Consider the following 7500-nt stretch of genomic DNA (forward strand, 5'->3'; position numbering starts at 1 on the left):
GCTGGGGGACACTTGCGGTGTGACAGGAGGGTGAGGGCTGTCGCCCCACCGTTTCCATCCCTCCCCCCGCGTTTCAGGCCACTCCGGAGCCGGGAAGAGCTCGTACCCCTCGTCTTTGAACCTCCGCAGCCCGGGTAGACCGGTCGGCCTGTTCTCCAGCCCCACAAACCGGCCCCCCCCCCCCCCGCCCCAAAGCCGTGCCGGGTAGACCTGGCAGATTGAGCGGAGATTGATTTTGTGGGCGTTTTCTTTGTTGTTTTTTTCCTCTCCTCCGTTGGTGTGTAGTCCTCCTCCGCCCCCGCCCCCCCCCCATTACCTGGCTTCGATTCTGTTTCTCGCCGTGCGAAGGAGGGCGGGTGACTTCAGCCGGGCCTGTGACCCGCTCGTCTTCCGGCAGCCCCCCCGGCCCGCGCCCTAGCCGCTGGAACCGGGCCCCGGGAGCCCAGGTCTCACCCCACGCGGCGGCGGCGGCGGCGGTGGGGCGGCAGCAGCAGCAGCTGCTTTCCCAAGGACGGGTGCCACGGGCAGAAGAGCGGCCCGAGGGCCTCCTCCCCCCCCCCCCCCCGACAGGCACAGGTGCAGGCCGGGCAAGGACGCGGCCCAGCGAGCCGGCTGTAACAGAGAAGGCGGCGTTCTGGAGAGCGTTACAAATCCTTTGCATCTCTTTCGGGCGTGCACCGTGCACCCCCGAAACACACCCGCCCCCCCCCCCCCCCCCCCCCCGGCCCTCCTCAGTCCACCCTCCACACCCCCAAGACCCCGTCTGCCACCTCGCGCACACGTGCGCGCAACACAGACGCGCCGACGCAGACGAGCGCCCCCCCCCCACCTCCCAGGCCAAGACCCCTCACGAGTGGCAGACACGGGCACACACCCAGCCCACCCACACCCACCCCGCGCCGCCCCACGGCCGCCCCACAACTCACCCACAGGCAGGGACCCGACTGACCCTCAAGGACCACACAGGCCTCCGGGACCCCTCTACCCGCCAAGGCAGCCAGGCATCTGGGTCACATCTGCCCCACAAGTACTGCACCCGCGCTGCCCCATCGCTGCCCCGCAAGTTCTCCCCGAGGAATGGCGGGCCTCAGGGCCCGCCGTCTCCCCCCAGGGAAGACAGGCCTGCGGGTGCCCCCGGCCCCACAGCTTCCCCACCAGTGCCCCACAGCAGCCTTGCAAGTGCTCCCCGAGGAACAGCAGGCTTCTGGGTCACATCTGCCCCACAAGTACTGCCCCCACGGCTGCCCCACGGCCGCCCCGCAAGCGCTCCCCGAGGAACCGCAGGCCTCTGGGCCTGCCGTCTCCCCCCAGGGAAGACAGGCCTGCGGGTGCCCCCGGCCCCACAGCTTCCCCACCAGTGCCCCACAGCAGCCTTGCAAGTGCTCCCCGAGGAACAGCAGGCTTCTGGGTCACATCTGCCCCACAAGTACTGCCCCCACGGCTGCCCCACGGCCGCCCCGCAAGCGCTCCCCGAGGAACCGCAGGCCTCTGGGCCTGCCGTCTCCCCCCAGGGAAGACAGGCCTGCGGGTGCCCCCGGCCCCACAGCTTCCCCACCAGTGCCCCACAGCAGCCTTGCAAGTGCTCCCCGAGGAACAGCAGGCTTCTGGGTCACATCTGCCCCACAAGTACTGCCCCCACGGCTGCCCCACGGCCGCCCCGCAAGCGCTCCCCGAGGAACCGCAGGCCTCTGGGCCTGCCGTCTCCCCCCAGGGAAGACAGGCCTGCGGGTGCCCCCGGCCCCACAGCTTCCCCACCAGTGCCCCACAGCAGCCTTGCAAGTGCTCCCCGAGGAACAGCAGGCTTCTGGGTCACATCTGCCCCACAAGTACTGCCCCCACGGCTGCCCCGCAAGTGCTCCCCGAGGAACAGCATGCCTCGGGCCTGCCGTCTGCCCTCAGGAAAGACAGGCCTGCGGGTGCCCCCGGCCCCACAGCTTCCCCACCAGTGCCCCACAGCAGCCTTGCAAGTGCTCCCCGAGGAACAGCGGGGCCTCTGGGTCACATCTGCCCCACAAGTGCTGCCCCAGTGCTGCCCCACGGCTGCCCCGCAAGCGCTCCCCGAGGAACCGCAGGCCTCTGGGCCTGCCGTCTCCCCCCAGGGAAGGCAGACATGTGGGTGCCCCTGCCCCCACAGCTGCCCCGCAGGGCCCCACAGCTGCTCCACAAGTGCTCCCCGAGGAACAGCGGGGCCTCTGGGTCACATCTGCCCCACAAGTGCTGCCCCAGTGCTGCCCCACGGCTGACCCACAAGTGCTCCCTGAGGAACCGCAGGCCTCTGGGCCTGCCGTCTCCCCCCAGGGAAGGCAGGCCTGCGGGTGCCCCTGGCCCCACAGCTTCCCCACCAGTGCCCCACAGCAGCCTTGCAAGTGCTCCCCGAGGAACAGCAGGCTTCTGGGTCACATCTGCCCCACAAGTGCTGCCCCACGGCTGCCCCGCGAGTGCTCCCCGAGGAACCGCAGGCATCTGGGCCTGCAGTCTGCTTCCAGGGAACTCAGGCCGGCGGGTGCCTCTGGCCCCACAGCTTCCCCACCGGTGCCCCACGGCTGCTCCGCAAGTGCTCCCCGAGGAACAGCATGCCTTGGGCCTGCCGTCTCCGCCCAGGAAAGAGAGGCCTGCGGGTGCCCCTGGCCCCACAGTTGCCCCTCCAGTGCTCCCTGAGGAACAGCGGGCCTCTGGGTCACATCTGCCCAACAAGGGCTGCCCCACAGCAGCCTTGCAAGTGCTCCCCGAGGAACAGCAGGCTTCTGGGTCACATCTGCCCCACAAGTACTGCCCCCGTGCTGCCCCACGGCTGCCCCGCAAGCGCTCCCCGAGGAACCGCAGGCCTCTGGGCCTGCCGTCTCCCCCCAGGGAAGGCAGGCCTGCGGGTGCCCCTGGCCCCACAGCTGCCCCGCAGGGTCCCAGAGCTACTCCACAAGTGCTCCCCGAGGAACAGCGGGGCCTCTGGGTCACATCTGCCCCACAAGTGCTGCCCCAGTGCTGCCCCACGGCTGCCCCGCAAGCGCTCCCCGAGGAACCGCAGGCCTCTGGGCCTGCAGTCTGCTTCAGGGAACGCAGGCCTGCGGGTGCCTCTGGCCCCACAGCTTCTCAAACTCTGCCCCACGGCTGATCCGCAAGTGCTCCCTGAGGAACAGCGGGCCTCTGGGTCACATCTGCCCAACAAGGGCTGCCCCACAGCAGCCTTGCAAGTGCTCCCCGAGGAACAGCAGGCTTCTGGGTCACATCTGCCCCACAAGTACTGCCCCCGTGCTGCCCCACGGCTGCCCCGCAAGCGCTCCCCGAGGAACCGCAGGCCTCTGGGCCTGCCGTCTCCCCCCAGGGAAGGCAGGCCTGCGGGTGCCCCTGGCCCCACAGCTGCCCCGCAGGGCCCCAGAGCTACTCCACAAGTGCTCCCCGAGGAACAGCGGGGCCTCTGGGTCACATCTGCCCCACAAGTGCTGCCCCAGTGCTGCCCCACGGCTGCCCCGCAAGCGCTCCCCGAGGAACCGCAGGCCTCTGGGCCTGCCGTCTCCCCCCAGGGAAGGCAGGCCTGCGGGTGCCCCTGGCCCCACAGCTGCCCCGCAGGGCCCCAGAGCTGCTCCACAAGTGCTCCCCGAGGAACAGCGGGGCCTCTGGGTCACATCTGCCCCACAAGTGCTGCCCCAGTGCTGCCCCACGGCTGCCCCGCAAGCGCTCCCCGAGGAACCGCAGGCCTCTGGGCCTGCCGTCTCCCCCCAGGGAAGGCAGGCCTGCGGGTGCCCCTGCCCCCACAGCTGCCCCGCAGGGCCCCACAGCTGCTCCACAAGTGCTCCCCGAGGAACAGCGGGGCCTCTGGGTCACATCTGCCCCACAAGTGCTGCCCCAGTGCTGCCCCACGGCTGCCCCGCAAGCGCTCCCCGAGGAACCGCAGGCCTCTGGGCCTGCCATCTCCCCCCAGGGAAGGCAGGCCTGCGGGTGCCCCTGGCCCCACAGCTGCCCCGCAGGGCCCCAGAGCTGCTCCACAAGTGCTCCCCGAGGAACAGCGGGGCCTCTGGGTCACATCTGCCCCACAAGTGTTGCCCCAGTGCTGCCCCACGGCTGCCCCGCAAGCGCTCCCCGAGGAACCGCAGGCCTCTGGGCCTGCCGTCTCCCCCCAGGGAAGGCAGGCCTGCGGGTGCCCCTGGCCCCACAGCTGCCCCTCAAGTGCTCCCTGAGGAACAGCGGGCCTCTGGGTCACATCTTCCCCACAAGTGCTGCCCCACAGCTGCCCTGCAAGTGCTCCCCGAGGAGCCACAGGCATCTGGGCCTGCAGTCTGCTTCAGGGAACGCAGGCCTGCGGGTGCCTCTGGCCCCACAGCTTCTCAAACTCTGCCCCACGGCTGATCCGCAAGTGCTCCCTGAGGAACCGCAGGCCTCTGGGTCACATCTGCCCCACAAGTACTGCCCCAGCGCTGCCCCACGGCTGCCCTGCAGCTGCTCCTCAGGGAATAGTGGGACTCCGGGCCTGCCTTCTCCCCCCAAGGGAAGACAGGCCTGCTGGTGCCCCGGCCCCACAGCTGCCCCGCAGTGCCCCACGGCTGCCCCGCAAGTGCTCCCCGAGGAACAGCAGGCCTCTGGGTCACATCTGCCCCACAAGTACTGCCCCAGCCCTGCCCCACGGCTGCCCTGCAGGTGCTCCCCAGGGAATAGCGGGTCTGTGGGCCTGCCGTCTCCCCCCAGGGAAGACAGGCCTGCGGGTGCCGCTGGCACCACAGCTGCCCCACAAATGCCTCACGGCTGCCCCAGCTGTGCCCCCCGGCTGCCCCACAAGTGCTCCCCAAGGCACCCAGGCGTCTGGGTCACATCTGCCCCACCCCAACTGCGCGCACACCGAGGCACTTGCACACGGGTGCACCATCTCCCCCGCCCCTTCCCATTCCCCCCTTCGCCTCTCACCCCCCCCAGCAGGCCTCTCCCCCAGCCCCAAAGCCCCGTCTGCCGCCGCACGCACACGTGCACACAACACCCACCCCACCCCCTCCAACGGGCCCGAACCTCTCGCGTGCGGCAGACGCAGACGCAGACAGAGCGTCTCCCCCCAAGCCCCGCTGCCGCCACCGAATTACCACCCACCCCCCCGCCACACCCCGCTGTCCCCCTTCACCCCCCCCTCCCCCGCCTCTATTCACCACCCGGTTCACTGCGAATCCGGCCGCCCCCTCCCCACGCTGCCCTCGGGCAGGTTTGCCACCCCCCCCCACCCCGCCCCGGCAAGGACGGCGGGAGACTTTAGGACCCAGCGGAGTCCCTGCCGGCTCCGTGCCCGGGCGGGTTAAGGGATTCCCGGTGGCGAGCGGGGATCTAACCCCGGCTGCCGAGTCTCTACCCTGCCGCGCCCCTGGCCCTGGCCGTGCCCGTGCCCGTGCCCCGGCGCTCCCGCCTTCCTTTCTCAGCCGCTCGCTCGCTCGCTCTGCTGCGCGCCTGCCCGCCCCTGCCGCGGCTGGAGAACCCACTGAACCCCCCCGCCCCCGCCCCCAGCACACACAACGCCCCCCCCCCCCCCCCCCCCACCTTACCGACCCAAAACCTACTCCGAAAAGAGGCACCGCGTGCCTGCCGCCCTCTCCCCGGCCCACCTCTGCGCCGTGCTCCCCGCCCGCTCGCTGCCCGCTCTCGCCTGCCTCTGCACCGGCACCCCTTCCCCGCCGCTGCCGCTTGCCGGGCAGTGGTGTGCTCGCGCGCCCGCGCAGGGCGCGAAGCCGCGGACCGCCACGCCCCACCCCCACCCCCGCCCCCGACCTGATCCGGGTCAGGGTGGCGGCTCTGCCACTGGCGCTTAAATCACGAACAAAAAAAAGTTGAAACTTAGTTTTTCGCCCACCCCAACCCCTCCCCCCACCCACATACCCCCCCCTCGCCCGACAGCCCCCCCCCCCCCGCCCCCCCCCGCCGGGACGATCCGGGTCAGGCTGGCGGCTGTGCCAGTGACGCTAAAAACGTGAACGAAAAAAAAAGATCAAAATTATTTATCACCACCCGGTGATAAATCAAAATTATTTATGAGCCCCCGGCCCCCCCGCCGCCCCCCCACCCCCCCACCCCCCACCTGCCCGCACGCACTTGTTGGAAGGGAGGACCCGGGTCAGGCTGGCCGCTGTGCCGGTGACGCTTAAATCATGAACGAAAAGAAAAAACAAAAATATCACCCCCACCCCACACCGGCTGCCCGGTGTGCCCGGCTCCGGGGACCGGCTCGGCTGCAACTTCTACCCGCCTCCGGGGATAGGCGGGCAGGTCTACTTCGCTCCGGGAACCGGACCGGCTGTCAGGTCTACCCGGCTCCGGGGTCCGGGTCGGCTGTCAGGTCTACCCGGCTCCGGGGACCGGGTCGGCTGTCAGGTCTACCCGGCTCCGGGGACCCGACCGGCTGTCAGGTCTACCCGGCTCCGGGGACCGGATCGGCTGTCAGGTCTACCTCGCTCCGGGGACCGGGTCGGCTGTCAGGTCTACCCGGCTCCGGGGTCCGGGTCGGCTGTCAGGTCTACCTCGCTCCGGGGACCGGACCGGCTGTCAGGTCTACCTCGCTCCGGGGACCGGACAGGCTGTCAGGTCTACCCGGCTCCGGAGACCGGATCGGCTGTCAGGTCTACCCGGCTCCGGGGACCGGATCGGCTGTCAGGTCTACCCGGCTCCGGGGACCCGACCGGCTGTCAGGTCTACCTAGCCCCGGGGACCGGATCGGCTGTCAGGTCTACCCGGCTCCGGGGACCGGATCGGCTGTCAGGTCTACCTAGCCCCGGGGACCGGGTCGGCTGTCAGGTCTACCCGGCTCCGGGGACCGGATCGGCTGTCAGGTCTACCCGGCTCCGGGGACCGGATCGGCTGTCAGGTCTACCCGGCCCCGGGGAGCGGATCGGCTGTCAGGTCTACCCGGCTCCGGGGAGCGGATCGGCTGTCAGGTCTACCCGGCTCCGGGGACCGGAGCGGCCGTCAGGTCTACCTCGCTCCGGGGTCCGTATCGGCTGTCAGGTCTACCCGGCTCCGGGGACCGGATCGGCTGTCAGGTCTACCCGGCTCCGGGGACCGGAGCGGCCGTCAGGTCTACCTCGCTCCGGGGTCGGTATCGGCTGTCAGGTCTACCTCGCTCCGGGGACCGGATCGGCTGTCAGGTCTACCCGGCTCCGGGGACCGGTTCGGCTGTCAGGTCTACCCCGCTCCGGGGACCCGACCGGCTGTCAGGTCTACCTCGCTCCGGGGACCGGATCGGCTGTCAGGTCTACCCGGCTCCGGGGACCGGATCGGCTATCAGGTCTACCCGGCTCCGAGGACCGGATCGGCTGTCAGGTCTACCCGGCTCCGGGGACCGGATCGGCTGTCAGGTCTACCTCGCTCCGGGGACCGGATCGGCTGTCAGGTCTACCCGGCTCCGGGGTCGGTATCGGCTGTCAGGTCTACCCCGCTCCGGGGACCCGACCGGCTGTCAGGTCTACCCGGCTCCGGGGACCGGATCGGCTGTCAGGTCTACCCGGCTCCGAGGACCGCGTCGGCTGTCAGGTCTACCCG

Source organism: Rissa tridactyla, unplaced genomic scaffold (assembly GCF_028500815.1).
Source record: "Rissa tridactyla isolate bRisTri1 unplaced genomic scaffold, bRisTri1.patW.cur.20221130 scaffold_81, whole genome shotgun sequence".
Classification (NCBI taxonomy): domain Eukaryota; kingdom Metazoa; phylum Chordata; class Aves; order Charadriiformes; family Laridae; genus Rissa; species Rissa tridactyla.